This window comes from Giraffa tippelskirchi, chromosome 6 (assembly GCF_054371585.1).
Source record: "Giraffa tippelskirchi isolate mGirTip1 chromosome 6, T2T-mGirTip1v1.2.pri, whole genome shotgun sequence".
NCBI classification, from domain to species: domain Eukaryota; kingdom Metazoa; phylum Chordata; class Mammalia; order Artiodactyla; family Giraffidae; genus Giraffa; species Giraffa tippelskirchi.
Window position 1 is genome coordinate 64,671,363 of NC_137280.1, and position 17,068 is coordinate 64,688,430.

Below are 17,068 nucleotides of genomic sequence, written 5' to 3' on the forward strand. Positions count from 1 at the left end.
TATTTATTTATTTATTGACATGCAATGCTTAGTTTTTATTTTTAAAATCAAAGTGTAGTTGATTATAATACTATTAGTTTCAGGTTTACAACATAGTGATTCGAAATTTTTATAGATTATACTCCATTTATAGTAATTATAAAATGTTAGCTATGTTCCCTATAGGCTTGTTGATTATTTTATAATTAGTAGTTTATACCTCTTAATCTCCTAACCCTGTCTTCAATGTCTGGTTTGTAATCAGATTACTGGCTATGTGAAGAAACAAAAGACTATGACCCAAATTTAGGGGAAAAAAAATTGTCAATAGAAAACAGATGAAACTGAGATTTTTGAGCTAAACTTATACTTGCCTGATCAATTGATTTTATTATTATTATCATTATTATTATTATTAGGTTCACAGAAAAGTTGAGTAGAAAGTATAGAGTTCCCGTACATCCTCTGTCCCCGCATACAACCTCCTTACCAGCAACATCCTGCACCAGAATGGTATATTTATTACAGTTGATAAATCTACATTCACTGACATCATTATCACCCAAATTCATAGTTGTATTAGGATTTACTCTTGGGGTTGAACATTTTTTAACAACTGTGTAATGCCGTGTATCCACCATGGTAGTATGATATGGCATATTTTCACTTCCCTAACAGTCCCCTGTGCTTCACCCATTCATCTCCCACAACGAGACACAGTTTACCTGCTCCTTAGCTGGGTATTGCTTGATTACATCACAATACCTCCAGTATTCTTGCCTGGGAAATCCCATGGATGGAGGAGACTGGCACAAAGAGTCGGACGGGGCTGAGCGACTTCACTTTCACTTTCATACAGCTGTTAAAAGGAATGGGTGGCTTTATGTAGTGATATGGAACAGTCTTGAAGTTGTATTAACTGCTGTTGGCCTTAACAATGTTGATTTTTTTAAATTTACTTTTTATCTTGTTTTTAACTGTTTTGCTTTTATATTGGAGTATAGCCAATTAACAATGTTGTGTTAGTTTCAGGTGCACAGCAAAGCAGACTCAGCCACACATATATATGCATCCATTCTCTCTCCTCCAAACTCCCCTCACATCCAGTTAACAAAGTTGACTTTAAAAAATGAAAAAAGGAAGGCATGGCACAGTGTGCAGACTATGCTGACGGCTCCGATGGTACACATCCACCACTCCCAAATCAGCTGCCTAGACTTCTTGCGTCTGCATTTACAATCTGTGGTTCCCAACTCTGCTGATCTGTGAGTCCCAGAAGACAGACCCCTCCTTGAGGGCAGGATCTGTTCATTTGCGATGATAATTATTGCCTGGACCAAGCCCAGATCCAGGCATACAGTAGCCTTTCCCTTAGTATCTGTGAATACCTGAATGATGAACGCAGGGGGAGTTTTCTTTCCACAGTGCTCTCTACCTCCTACTCCTCAAATACACCAGCAGAAGTGGAAGCACTGGGTGTCCCTCCTCTCTCTCCTGGGTACCATCCCTGGCCTCCCCTCCCCTGCCTTGAGTTTTGATGCTCTGCCAGGCTCCTTTATTCCCCAGGTTACAGAGACTCGAAGGAAATGGGAGAGAACCTTGAAATGGACCTTCCAGATGATACTGTGTAGCTGACACTGTCCATCGGGCTGATGTGACTTAATTCATTAATTTAGTTGTAATAGCCGAGCGACCCAGCAGCTGATATGAGAACAGGCTGGTGAGTCAGACCGGATGGGTCTGATTCCGTGAGCTGGCATGGCTGCCTGTGTGACCTTGGCCATGTTGCTTAACCTTGCTGAATCTCAATTTCCTGATCTGTAAATGAAGGCTAAAAATGCTTCCCTTGAGGTTGTCTTGAGGATTAAATGTGATCACTTAAGTGAAAGTGCCCTTTGAGGAAAGAAGGTGGTGAAGGCGCCTACTGAGTCAGGAGAGAAGTGAGGCTGGCCTGCTGGTGTCCTCTGGGGCCTCATCCTTCCGGAGAAAAAAATCCCGACTCCCCAGGTCAGATAGATTCTAATTTGGCTCTTAGTCTCTTATTCAGTGTACTTCTCTCTGCTGCCTGGGGCTTTCAGCTTAAGCAAATAAATGATCCTGCTCCAGCGGGCTCTGTGTTCTGTGGCCAGCCATGTGTTTGAGCTTGATAGAGATTCTTATCCGGCCGGGTAATATTACACAGCAAGGGATGACATTTCTTATCAGGGGCCCTGTGGAATCAGAGATAGGAGCCCTTTCTTTTTACTGGCAGCCAGGCCTTCGTGTGCAGGGCTGGCAGGGAGGGTCCTGGGGCGGGCCAGGTCCTGGGGCGGGCCAGGGCCCGGGAGTGGGCAGCTTGGCTGGCAGTGGCATCAGCTGGCCCTGCTCTCTCGAGACAGCTGTTCCAATGGCCTGCCTTGACTAAAGAAGGCCACATGAGATTTCTGCACATGATAGAAGCAGGGCAGGGCCCCGGAGTGGGAATGAGGAAGGAGGAAGGAGAGGGATGATGCTGCTGGACCAGCTTGGGGTGGAGGCATGTGTGGCATCCTGCCCTTGTACAGAGAGGCAGGTGGCCTCCTGCTGCGGAGTCTTAGCTGTGGGAGTGACGAGGTCCTGGGTAACCTCCGTGTCCCCACCTGAAGGCCTACCTGTGTGGATGCAATAGGCGGAGTGCTGCATGGGGCTCCTGTGCCCTCGGGCTCCGGTTGCAAAGACACTGGCAGGCCCGATGGTAGGAAGGGAGCGAGATCAGAGTGTTTATTCCTTCGCTTCTCCCCTGCTGGGTCCCTGAGTGGTACAGGCAGGGTGTACACAGAAGGGCCTGTGTTAGCATCCTGACTCTGGGACACATTCGCTGTGTATTGGGCGAGTTGTTGATCCCGCTGCGCCTCAGTTTCTTCATCCATTTTTCTTGCCATTTCTCATCACTTGCCTTCGGGTTCCATTGATCTCTGTGCCTGGATTTGGGCCTGAGATACCAGGGGCAGGGGCACCACTGGGTCACCCAGGGCCTGAGGCCAGAGCTCCCGATGGACGGAGCTCCAGCGTGGACGCAGGTGGTCCAAGCAACCACATGATTTGGGTACTGCAGCCTCTGTAGGGGACATGTGCCCAGGGTTCTTCCTCTCCTATTTTTTTTTGGGGGGTGCGGAGCCCTGTTCTCAAGGCATAATCTTATCCTCATCAGAAAGGGAAGGAGAAGTGGTTTTTCCCTCTCCCTGGACCCCTCTCCAGCCAGCAGTCCTGCTTCTGCTTCCCTCCTGTTGGCCCCACTTCCTGTTTCCTTCAGTCGGCCTGCACCCCCGCCTTGCCTTCCACCCTGGGTCTCATGTCAGCTGTGCTGTTTTCCCTGCTCCTCCCCATGGCCAAGTCCAAATTCTGAAAGCGTAGCTCTGACCCTGTCCGTCTCCACTTTTAAAAATAGCCTGACCTCTCAGCGTGATGGTTAAGGCCTACCTGATTGTCACCCCAGCCCTGTCATCCTTGTGTGGGGCATCAGTCACGGCGAGCAAGATCTCATCCCTTCGAACTTGCCAGTGTCTTTCTTTGACTTTTATGACTTGTTTGCGGCCTTTCTTCTTTGGAAGCCTGAGGGGTTCATGGGCTCCAGCCAGTGAGAGGGCTGGGTTCAATCCCAGCTTTACCAGAGGCTGGCTCTGGGGCTGTGAGCAAGTCATTTCACCACCCTGAGCCTCAGCGTCCGCAGCTGTGACATGGGCATCACATTCCTGTGCCAGGACTCTCGTGAGAAGAACCTGTCTGAAGGCATCTGCTGGGGTTTGGCTCTTGGCAGGTCCTCAGTAAGTGGGGACTCCCCTCTCTCTAATAGCCTGTCCCTGTATATCCTGACCCACCTGAGTTCAAGTTCCATTCCATCTCTAGCCTTCTTTGTGGGCTCTTCCACCCGGGAGTCATCTTCCTCTGTTGGAAGGTCTCTGACTTCCTCCTGTCTGGAGAGCAGGAACAGACCTCTTCTCTTTCTGCCTGTGTCTGACTTCTTGGCATGATGTGGACTCCTTTAAGGCATTGACTGGTGGTTATGGTTTTGGCTTGGCCTCAGGAACCATTGATTTCAAGTGATTGAGAAGTTGACACCAAGGGAATGGAAGAGAACCATATGTTCTCTCATTGGACGTAGTTCGATTGGTATATGGTATATGTTGTTGTTCAGTCACTCAGCTGTGTCTGACTCTTTGTGACCCCATGGACTTGCAGCATGCCATGCTTTCCTGTCCTTCACTATCTCGTGGAGGTTGCTCAAATTCATGTCCATTGAGTCGATGATGCCATCCAACCATCTCATCCTCTCGCCCCCTTCTCCTCTTGCCCTCAATCTTTCCCAGCATCAGGGTCTTTTCCAATGACTCTTTGCATCACATGGCCAAAGTATTTAAGCTTCAGCTTCAACATCAATCCTTCCAATGAATATTCAGTGTTGATTTCCTTTAGGATTGACTGGTTTGATCTCCTTGCAGTCCAAGTGACTCTCAAGAGTCTTCTCCAGCACCACAGTTCAAAAGCATCAGTTCTTTGGCATTCAGCCTTCTTAATGGTCCAACTCTCATATCCATACATGACTACTGGAAAACCATAGTTTTGACTCTACAGCCCTTTGTGGGTAATGTGATGTCTCTGCTTTTTAATTCACTGGCTTAAAACAACACAGATTTATTATCTTACAGTTCTATAAGTTAGAATCCAAGGTGGGTCTCTGGGCTAAAATCAGGGAACACAGTGCTGGTTCTTTCTGCAGGCTCATCCAGCTTCTAAAGGCTGCCTGCATCCCTAGGCTTGTGGCCCCTTCCTCCATCTTTGAAGCCAGCTGCATGTCCTCTTTTCATGCCTTTCTTCCTTTCTCACATCTTTCTCTTCTGCCTCCCTCTTCCATTTTTAAGGACACTGCCAATTATACTGGGCCCACAGAAACAATCTAAGATGATCTCACTGTCTTAAGGTGAGCACTTTAGCCATTTATTTCCATCTGCATCCTGAATTCCCCTTTGCCATGTAACCCAATACAGTCACAGATATCAGGGATTCAGGCATGGGCATCTTCGGGGGACCACTATTCTGCCTATCAGAGCACGTCTGAAAATAGAGAATAGAGTCTTACATGCACTATATACTTATATACACATTGGTATTGATCAACCTTAACTTTCTCAGCTGTGAGATGAGTAGACGTCCCATCTGATGTAGACACAGATCCTCAGAAAATCTTTTGTTTTCCAGGACACATTGCCTCCAGGAGACACATTTCATCCCACAGTCTTGGATGGACTGAGGCCGTGAGTTTATAGGAAAGGGGTGAGGTCAGTTTCCTAGCTGGCTTTGGAACAGACCAAAGGTTCTTTAGCATGATGACGGCGCTTCTGATTAATTATCGTAACAACTCTCCTTTTGTTCTCACTATCAGACAGAGGAACCCCCTAGCACAGGGGACTGACCAACCGGCCAGCAGGGCTGGGATGGGCCAATCCAGAGGGGCCAGCCGGTATCTCCACGTGACCAGCTGGTTCCGTCCTTCATTTGACAGATCCCTCTGATCTTGCTGCATACAACAGATTGCAGGGAAAAAGAAACTTCCTGGCCCGATTGATACCAATGTCAAGGAAGCAGCTGCCTTTGGTGGGGGCAAGGTAACAAAATCCAGTGACATTGATAACTTCTCACCAGCCTGCATTAATTGAGGAACTGCTGAGTGACTGTAAGACACGTCCAGTAGTGTGGGAGGGTGTGAATTCCTACAAAGGTGAGTTAGAATCCAGCATGGGAGCAGAGCGGTATTAACTAGTAGGAGGGAAAGAGCCTGGGTTTGGGAGTTCCTGGGGTTTGGAGGTTTCATCAGTGACTTACTGTGTTACTATAAGGTCACCCTCTGTCCCCTCGTTTGCTTACAGTGGTAAAGTGGAGTTTGCTGGATTTCTCCCCCCAAGTCAAAAGTAAATGCTATGGCAATCACCAGTGCTTAAGATGAAGCTAAAGAGAATCATGAGAAGAGCTTGATAGTTCTTTGGACATCACCTGGGGAAATGAGGCCAGAGAGGTGAAGAGTGGTCTGAGATCACACAGTCCGTAGCGAGTAAAGCCAGGCCCTGGAACCAACCATGGTTTCCTCCCTCGTTTTAAGCGGACATTCCATGCTGCCATCTTTGTTACTATTACCTGTTGACTGCAGCAGATGGTCCATTTCAGCCATCCCTGCTGACCTTATATTCTAGTCTTATTTGCCAGCCAGTGGCTTTGGTGGAGCTGGTACCTTCTTGCTTTAGGCACCCCATGGTTTAATTTGACGGGCTCTAACTGCCAGTGTCATTCTTTTTGCTGACTGTGAGATTCATGATGGTAAACATGACTGGGCTAGGAAAGTTGGGTTCGGGTTTGCAGGGCAAACTGATACGGAGTGGGGAAAATGCAATTTGAGCTTTACTTTTCTGAATCAGCTTGGCTAGGCTATGGTGTGTATGGGTACACAGGCAGGAGACATTGACTCCAGCTCTCAATGGAGAAACAACTTGTAAGTACAGAAATGAGAGGAATTCAGGGCAGACGTCAGTGGTCACAGTCTCCACCCAGGTACAAGTTGCCTGTTTCAATCTCTCCTCTGCTTAGCCTCTTGGGTTATCTGCCCTAATGTAGTGAGGATGCACAGGAACTCTGGAGTCAGTCTGCCTTGTTTCAAATTCCGCCTCTACCACTGACTGGTCTTGTAATCTTAGGCAAGTTTCATATCCTCTCCATGCCTCAGACTCTTCATCAGGAAAATGGGCTATTAGTGCTAGAGTAGAGATGTTTGAACTGTGGTGTTGGAGAAGACTCTTGAGAGTCCCCTGGACTGCAAGGAGATCCAACCAGTCCATCCTAAAGGAGATCAGTCCTGAGTGTTCATTGGAAGGACTGATGTTGAAGCTGAAACTCCAATACTTTGGCTACCTGATGCGAAGAACTGACTCATTTGAAAAAAGGCTCATGCTGAGAAAGATTGAGGGCAGGAGGAGAAGGGGATGTCAGAGGATGAGATGGTTGGATGGCATCACTGACTCAATGGACATGAGTTTGAGTAGACTCCGGGAGTTGGTGATGGACAGGGATGACTGGCGTGCTGCAGTCCCTGGGGTCATAAAGAGTTGGACAGAACTGAGTGACTGAACTGAACTGAACTGAACTGAACTGAGAGATGTTTGAGGATCAACTGAAATACTAATCCTCAAACACATAATGTATGTGTGCCTATACCTGTGTATGCATGCATGTATGTATACACATGTGTGTATACACTTGCACATGTATAGAAATGTGAATGTGTGTATACAAGTTTGTATGTATGTATGTGTATACACACATGACTTTATACATGTACACATATATATGTACACACGTATGTGGTTTTATGCATGTATACATGCAGGTGCTGTGCTAAGTTGCTTCAGGCCTATCTGACTCTTTTTGACCCTATGGACGGTAGCCCACCAGGCTCCTCTGTCCATGGGATTCTCCAGGCAAGAATACTGGAGTGGGTTGTCATGCCCTCCTCCAGGGGATTTTCCCAACCTAGGGACTGAAGTCACATCTCTTATGTCTTCTACATTGGCAGGCAGGTTCTTTACCACTAGTGCCACCTGGGAAGCTCATTTACATGTATAGGTACATAGATAATGTGGTTTTATGCATGTATACATGTATATGTATATATGAAAGCATATTGTGTGTAGGTATATGTATATATATGGTTATGTGTATATATATATAAAACCATATATACACATATATATACATATACACACATATATATATAACAGTGCAGAGTTCATATGACTATTTCTCTGTTTATGTTTGTAGCCTGCAGAGATGTCCCAGCCTGCCTTGCCCTGGGTCCAGTCCCAGAATTTTAAAATTGGTCCTGAGAGCTGGTGCCCAGCTGGGTCTTGAACCAAGGCCTTCTGAGGCCAACACCTGGCCCTTCCCTACTGCGGGAGCAGTTCCCAAGCCTGCCCTTGGAAAGTGTCAGAAGTATCCATGGGGCCTGATAAAATACGGATTATTCATAGACTACACTCCAGGCCTCCAGAGACCAAGAAGTAGACCAGCCTGGGAATATTTAACCAGTCACCCTTGGTGACTTTGATGGAAACCCACTGCGTGCACTCTGCTCCCGGCTGGACTCCTAGCTGCCCCGTGCCACCTCCGATGGAGCCATCTTCACTCTCCAGTGAAGACGTGTCCCTTCCCCTCATCCGAGAAAAGCCTAGTGCATTCTGCTCATGCACAGCCGGGCTCTCAGGGGGGCGCAGAGCATGGGCCAGCCTCAAATTTGGATTTGTAGTCTAATTTAGCTTTCCCACATCACTGACAGAGACACGCTATCCTGGCCTCACCTTTCCCAGGCTGAGCTGAGGTCAGCCTTAGCTCTGGGTGGCCAGACCACCCTGGGCCTCTTTCCCTTTCATGATGAGCTGATTTCCTCCAAGATACAGCTTCTGGGTGATGAGACCCCATTGCTTTCTGAGTCTCCCCCCAAACTAAAAAGCAACTGCCATTTATTGAGCATCTATGCTATCTAAATGCATTGCTCTAAATAATTACCCTGCAGGAAAGATATTATTATCCTGAAGCTAGGAGATGATAAATAATCTAAAAAATGGCACAGAGCCCACATTCAAAACCCTGTTCACCTAACTGGAAAGGCCTTTTTTTCCACTATCCCAGAGGTGAGTTACAGAAGATTTATTTTCAAGGCAGTAGGTCCTAAATACTTCCCTTTAACATGTGAACAAAACCTTGCAGATAATTTTTTTTTTTTTTCCTAATTTAACATGCACAGACTGTCCTGGGATTCCAAACACATTCCAAAAGTCAGGCGCTGCCCGAGTTGGAAGGCACAGTAGGCGTGAGCTGGCTGGGGCCGCTGACTTGGAATCAGGCTGCTCACTGCCTTGCTCTGTTCGGTCTTTCAGTCATAAACTTGTTTTCTTCCCCACACGTTGGCATCCATCATTATTTAAATTCTAGGTTGTCAGTCCTCATAGGGAGGGGTTCAGATCTTGGCATTAAGCCCCCTCCATCATGTGTACAGGGCTGTGTTATTGTGGAGCCCTTAGCTGACCTTTGTGGCCACCTGGAGAGGTCACCCACTTTGCAGATGAGGAAAACAGAGGCCCACATGGTAGAGACATCAGGCTAGTTTTAAGTCCAAATGCTAGTCTTATCACAGCTATTGGGACTCTTTCGGTGTACTAGATCTTTAGGGCTGAGTTTGTGAGGTGTAATTGAGTCTGCATTCAAAGTATGGGAAAAGATCATTCCCGTTTTCATAAGCTGCAAATACCATAGAACATATGACCACTGACTGCACTGATGTGTTTACCTAACTAGCTTCCTCATGAAACAGGAGCTCTGTCTGCCTCATCTCCCTCCATCTCCCAGTGCATAACCCAGGCTCGTGGTGGACTCTTCCTAAGGATGCACCAGATAAATTAAATGAAGAGTGATTCTTACCAATCAAACCACTTTGGGAGAATTGCACTCCTGTCTGAGCACCAGCTGTCCTTCGTTTCTTTCCCACTAGACCTGCCTGTTCTTGTTCATCATTCATGCTCATCTTTAAACATAGTATGATTTATTTTATATGAATTTTTGGAGCACACAAAGTTAATCAGTAGTGCTAGAAATCAGTGCCATAGTTGCCTCTGGAAACAGGGCAGAGGGTGTTTTCTGAGTGAGGGAAATGTTTTGTGTCTTGGTGGTTTAGTGTGTTTGGTATGTGCATTTGTCAGAACTTATCAAACTGTTGCTTTCAGATCTGGACATTTCACTGAGTGTTAATTATGCCTAAATTGAAAAAAAAAAAAAAAAACCCTAAAAATGGGGGGAAAAAACCCAACTAGGTAGAGGGGGGAAAAGAAAAATAATACACAAATTATCTCATGACCTGACTTATCTTACCTACCTTCTCCTGGACAGAGGGCCTGTGCCTGGCAGGCAAGGCCAAGTGTAAAGGGCTCTTAATGGATGTGATTAACTATGTCTCAATAGGGAGCCTCGTTAACATCAGCAAGAGGGGGCGGGATGGGAGGTTATTTTTCACTCTCCCAACTAGGGGAAGGCAGGAAGTGAGGGGGGGGAGTGGCGTTTGGAGGGCTATTCCCTGCAGTGGGCGAAGGGGGCAGCGAGAGAGCCTGACTCAAGCCCTTCTGCATAATACAGCTGCAATTCCCCTTTGGTGTTAAGATTCTTTTATTTTTTTGGATCATTTTCGTGGTTGCTGCAAAAACCTATGCTCCATTTCCATCCGCAGGGAGGAAGAAACCAACCTGATTTTCTGGGTTTGTTTTTTTTTTTTGGTATGTTTTCTAAGGCTGCATCATTCAGCAGAACAAAGGATTTAGACAGAACACTCTTTAATCCTTCCTAAATGCATTTGTGGCTGATGAACAGGCAACAGGAAACAAACAACCGAGAAGTGAAAGGTTTTATCTCTCTGCCTTAGAATCTGCAAAGGAATATGGATTGACATAAATGCACAGAAGATTAGGATTGGATAGGCATCACTAATTACCCATTGAAAAAAATCAGCATTATAACATTGTTGATAAAATTGTAAAAAATCGTATCATTTTATTTGTAGGCTAGAAAAAAAATATGTATTTGATGGAAAGAAAAAACTAGAAGTATAAACAAACACCACTGTTATTTGGGGGGAGAGATGTGATTACTTGCTTTTTTTTTATTGCTTATCTGTTAATTATTTTTCCCAATGATCATGTATTGTTTGTAAACTAAATTGTTAAGGAATTACTTTTAGTTATCCCACTGACTAGAGAGATCAGTTTCCTCTCTCTGGAATAGATCCTCTTTTTCTCTCTCCACCATGTTTACAGCTTAAGAATTTTAAGGCAGCACTGCATAAGGCATTGAGCGTGAACTCTGGGGTTAGCCAGGTCAGAGTTCAGTCTTACAGGGTGGTGGGTAAGTCACAGATCTTTTCTGTGTCTTGGTTTTCCTCATCACGAGAATGGAACTGATAATACTCTCCCCGGTCAATTGATGTGAAACATACATGGGAAAATCCCAACATAGTACTTGGTCCTTCCTATCTGTTCACTCTTTTGCCTACCCTTGATACCCTAGCATCTTCCTGATACCTTGGAAGTTAGCATTCAGCATTATAATCCAGATGACCTCTGACAACTGGGCTACATCTCTAATTACTGCAGAAACTTGCAGACACCTGCAAATAACGTTTAGGGTGTGTATATGTTCATGGATGGGTTTCCCTGATGGTTCAGTGGTAGAGAATCCGCCTGCCAATACAGGATACACGGGTTTGATCCTTGGGTTGGAAAGATCGACCCTGGAGAAGAACACAACAACCCGTTCTAGTATTCTTGCTTAGAAAATCCCATGGACAGAGGAGCCTGGCAGGCTGCATAGTTCATGGGTCACAAAAGAGTCAGACATGACTTAGCAACTAAATAACAACAACATGTTCATGCACACATGCAAGCACGTATGTAAAAACTGGTGCATATGGCTTGACATTAAACAAAACCTCCCTCTCCATGGATGAGTTAAGACCGCTCGCTGCTGGAGCTAGTATCTGTCACCAATCAAAGGTAGCACCAATTGCAGCAAACATCTGGGTGACAGCACTATTTATATATCCTTCTGTAGTACCAGTCCCCGGTAGTGGTGGTTTCGGTCTTCAAGTCTTGCACTCCGTATGTTGGAACCGTTCTCTTCCCGCAAATCACAAAAGCGGATGTAGACCCAGGCCATGTGAGTGTGAATATCCCCCTCAGGGAGGAGGTCGGCACCGGGTGAGTCAGGGTTTTGCAAAGTGTGTTTACATGCAGGACGCACGTGGGCAGAAGCAGTGTGCACACATGCAAAGCAGGAGCCGCTGTGCTGTCATCTCTGTTTCATCTCTCCTTCTTCGGTCCCCTTTATAACCCTGGTTCATCTTCCAGAATTGCCTACCCTAGGTACTTTTCTCGGCTGCTTTTTATGGCAGTGGTTTTCAAACTTCAGTTTGCAACTGATCACCTGAGAATCTTGCTAAAATGCAGATTCCTAAGCTCCTCCACCTGATTTTCTGATTCAGTGGCTGGTAGGGGGAGGAGGGAGGTAATGCCCAAAAACGGGCATTTTCACCAAACACCTCAGATAGGTCCTTTTGACTAGGAAGGCTCTACCAGAAGAGTGCATGGGACCTCTCAGTATTCTGGAGTCCCACAAGCAAATTAGAAAAGTTATATGTTGATACAATGACTAGTCTCAAAATATGAAAACGTAACTGCAAAACTGAAATAACATTACCTGTTTATATGTAACTTTATAACAGCTTATCAAGTTCTACTCAGCTTTTGCAGTTACATGGGAATTTTCTTTTCAAGGGTATCTGGGTAGGTTTAATATATTTGACATACTGTGTGCTAGGCATGCAAAAGCCATGAAAAAGCTCTAGCCCCATGGACCTCACTCTGAAGTGTAACCCTAGGTGATTTCTTATTCTTAGCATTTTCATTCTTGAAGGACCCTTAGAAATGTTCGTCTTCGCTGGTCAGGTTTTATCACCAGGGAGATTGAAGGCTAGAGGAAAAACCACTCAGCCATGGTCACATAGCAAGTTTCTTGAATCATTCAAACTAGAGCCAGCCTTCACAACTCATGTGCATGTGCACAAGTGTGCATGAACTTGTGACATCTCGGGGGGGGGGTGGTCTCTTCCTCATGCCTCTTTCACTGTGGCCTCTCTTCCCTTCATTCTTGTCCTCAGGCCAGTCTGATGCCCAGTCCGGAGCCCTGAAGGGAGGGAAGGAAGGAAGCGAGGGTCTCAAGGTTGAAACTGCTAACAATAGACATTGCACCTGGCAAGGTCAGTCTTCAGCATAATCCCCACAGAGGAAGAAGGGCTTCATCACTCCCTGAAGCTGAGGCATGAGGAAGAGCTGGCAGACTTCCCTGAAACCCCATGAGCGACTCTGTGCTGGGTATCCTATGAAGCAGGGGCAGCTGTATAAACCTGACTCAGCCCCAGCCTTCAGGGACTTCCGTTTATACCTTCGTCCATTCATTCCCCAGATAACCTGCTGACCACCCTGCTCGGTGCCCCACACTCTGAACAAAGCAGATGTGGAGCTTCGATCCTAGTTGGAAAGACAGGCAGTTAGCAAGGTGACAGATCCACCTACATGCCAAACATTTCAGCAAGACATTTTCTTTTAGGAAGATAATAAAAGAAGCTAATGAGAAGCGGGTGACAGGTCAGATCTCTGCCTCGCATCTCCTGTCGCTCTGGATGGATCGGTAAGGGGCTGCCAGGAGACTCAATTGGCAGAAAATTCTGCGGTCCCACCTGGGGTCACAGCGACAGTGTGCTGTGATAGGTGGTGACGGTGGCCGTGCTGGCAGATGGGAAGGGAAGGTCAGGATCCCCGTGTCTCAGTCCCTGCTGTGACTTTGGCAGGGGTTACTCTAAATAACTGGGTTCTTTCTCTTGTCCTCCCTGAGGGCTATCCCAGACCTGTCTCTCCAGAAACTTTTCTCATCAGCTACATGGCGATTCATGGTCCTCACCTGCTCCTTCCCAGCACTGATTCCTCTGCCTGGCTTTCAAGGTCCTCAAAATTCTGGCCCCAACACACCTCCCAGGACTCCCTGATCTTTTCTTTCTGTTCCAGCCTGCACGGGCTCTTCACCGACTCCTAATATGCAGCGCCCTACCCCCATCCAGCCCTTCCCCCACTCCCCTACCCCTATGACCATCCTTCCTATCCTGGTTCTCAGAGGACTTCCCTTTGCAGCCCCCAGGGACCTGCCTTCTTGTACCCAAACCATACGGTACCCACATGCCATCCATCTTCCACTGTCTTGTCTTGTTATCTCTCACTCCCTTCCTCCATGGTTATCTGACATTCCTCATGTCAAAGCTTTGACTCTACCTAGGTTCAACACTCAAAGAATGGCTTTGGTGTTGCAGTTCCTCATCCCAGTGTCTTGGCGATAACAAGCACTTGAGAAATCAGTGGTTGAAGAACTGGTTGGATTGGTGGTGCAGGGGTCAGGAGTAGAAGGGGAGAAGCCAGAGCAAGACCACCTAAGGACCTCTCCCTCTGTCCTCACTCTCCCCTTTCCCAGACCAGACTCTCCTGCCGTGGATGGCACAGTCCTTGTGTTTCTGTCCACTCCCTGAAATGCTAAGCTTCTAATTGAAAGGTCATTGTCAAAGCAGTCCAGCTCAAGCCATTGCTGTTACAGACTCTGGGACCAGAGAAGCCCAGAATGTCTGGGCAGGGTGGGAACAGGCAGCGAATCAGCCCTCAGAGGCAGGGGGATGCTTCCCAGGGGAACTGATGATGAAGCTGGGCCAGGGAGGAAGTGTGGGAATTAGCCTGATCCGAGGGCAGAGGAGCGCTCCACAGACTTCCCGGTCTGCAGAGAAGCCTGCGTGCTGAGGAGATGGAGTCAGGGGTGAGCAGGAGCCACCAGGGAGGTTTAAAAAATTCTAAAGAATGCCCAGAACCCCAGAATCCACAGCACTCCAGCTCTTAGGGTCACTCCTGCAAGTTCCCTCCATCCCTCCAGTGTGTGCAGACATTTTATGATGGAGGCACATTCTCAGTGGATGTAGGACTTTTATTTTTTAAGATTTTTTAAAATGTGGACCATTTCTAAAATCTGTATTGAATTTGCCACAATACTGCTTATTTTTTAATGTTTTTTTTTTCTTTTGTTTTTTTTTAGCCAGGATGCATGTGGGATCTTAACTCCCCAACCAGGGATCAAACCCACACCCCCTGCCTTGGAGGGTGAAGTCTCAACCACTGGACCGCCATGGAAATCCCAGATGTAGGGCTTTTTAAAGTGCAGTTTTTCATGCAAATATTTCCATTTGTATCCCTCTGTTTCTTCTTCTTTCCTGGGTGACCTTGGGCTGCTGCTCCTGTGCCCCAACTTTCACACCATCCCCTCAGCCCACCCGAGTGAGGGTGGTCCCTTTATGTGGAGACAGATCTCCTAAGGCAGACAGACCTCATAAAAGGAAATACAGAGCATCAGTGAAGCCAGGAGGGAAAGTAAGGCTCACCAGAACAGTGTGACTGTGGAGACCCATTACCTGTAAGTCACTGTTCAATCAGTTAGTTCAGTCGCTCAGTCGTGTCCAACTCTTTGTGACCCCATGAACTGCAGCACACCAGGCCTCCCTTGTCCATGCCAACTCCTAGAGTTTACTCAAACTCATGTCCATTGAGTCAGTGATGCCATCCAACCATCTCATCCTCTGTCGTCCTCTTATCCTCCCGCCTTCAATCTTTCCCAGCATCAGGGTCTTTTCAAATGAGTCAGCTCTTCCCATCAGGTGGCCAAAGTATTGGAGTTTCCGCTTCAGCATCAGTCCTTCCAATCAATATTCAGGACTGATTTCCTTTAGGATTAGCTTGTTGGATCTCCTTGCAGTCCAAGGGACTCTCAAGAGTCTTCTCCAACACCACAGTTCAAAAGTAAGTCACCAAGAGTTAGACTAATAGGATTTAAAATTTATTTTAAGAATTTTTGAGGAATGTGGCATGCACCTCCGTGGCTTGCAGCAGCTTATATTGTTCTTTGGGGAAAATCAGTTGCCAGGAGTTATCAAAGCATCCCTTCGACCTTTTGTCCCAGTTTGGGGAATGTATTTCAAAGACATGTTCCAGGAGGAGAGAAGGCGGTGGTGTACAGGAAGGGATTTTTTACAGCCAGACTCACTTAGGGGCAGAACTGGAAACGAAATGGTGCTGTTGGGGGACACATGGTATTTCTGGGCCACCAGATCTTTCCCAGAAGTCTGAGGGATCGCAGTGGAGAAGAGGGGACCACCTTAAGGACAGCCACGGCAGTCTGAGATATGTCAATCACATACAGCATCATCTCTTTCCCGGGATTGGGGAAGTTACAGAGAGAGACCAGCTCTTCCCTAGGAGATTCTCAGACTCGCGCTCCTCCCAGTGTTTGCTGTGTGCCCCACATGGTACCTCCTGTTCTGTTCTGATCAGGTATCTGTTTCTCATTTTGACAAACAGGATTCTGTTATAGATCTCCCTCTGTTTTCCTTTTGACTCAGAGCAGTCTTCTTTTTTTAGCTCCTCTCCTGCTGGCCTGTGCATGGTGAGCTCACGTGAGGGGCTGTGTCCACCCTCCCCTGACTGCAGGCCCTGCCTTGTTTACTTTCTTCATCCCTGCTGACACACTTCAGGGAGAAGCTCAGCCAAGTTCTGTCCCCGCGTGGCCTGTGGGAGAGTCTCTGATACGGATCCAGGGCTAGGGGGGGAGAGTGGGGGTGAGTCACTGCACCACTCAAGCTTCATTTCACAAGTACCGCCAGATTGTTTTCCAGAATGACTACCTGTTTGTGCTTCCACCGCTGGTGCTCAGGGGTTTCTGTTTCCCCACGTTCCCCCCCTGCTCCCGCGCCTACCTGCCCCCAGCACCTGGTGTGGTTAGGTGTGTCAAAAAGGAGGCATTTGATAGCTCGGGCTCATCAGGGCACTGGGCTCGCTTCTCTGAGCCGCCCTTTTCTGCTGCAGTCAGCACCTGATCATGACAGCATCCAGAGCAGGAAGCATGGCAGGCAAGAAGAGGGGGGTCTTCTTAGGGCAACTATCTGTTTTCTGTTAGAGGAAAAAAATATTCCCCAGAAATCCGCAGTCTACTTCCCCTTGTGTCTTACTGGCCAGCTGGGGCCAGTTTGTCCTCCTAAGCCAGCCTCTGACAGAGGTAAGAGGATGGCCCCTTGCGTGGCTGTTGCTGCCTGCCCAGGACCCGAACAGAATGGAGCGTGTCTGCCCGAGGATGGAGAGAGCAGCGGACAGTCACCCCGCTCTGCCACACCAGGGCTCTAATTGCACCAGTTTTTTGAGATCACTCTGCCTCTTCTGTATGAGGGATCTTCCTGCCACGCCCCCCCCCAACCCCTCAAATCTGTGTGATTAACCATTTGTGGAGAATCTCAGAAGCACATATCTGTTGCTTTTCGGTTAGAACTGTTGGTTCTGGAATCTGATGGTTCTTCCCTCCAGGTGAACCTCGGACCTGGTCCCCTCCCCAGGCTGCCCCTACGTAGATCTCCATG

At 47.2% G+C, this 17,068-nt stretch overlaps 1 long non-coding RNA gene across 1 annotated transcript in view; it reads left to right on the forward strand.

Moving 5' to 3' along the window:
* The window catches only part of LOC145508920 (uncharacterized), a 221,339-nt gene that overhangs the window by 198,928 nt on the left and 5,343 nt on the right, over nucleotides 1–17,068 (forward strand). The window lies entirely within an intron of this gene.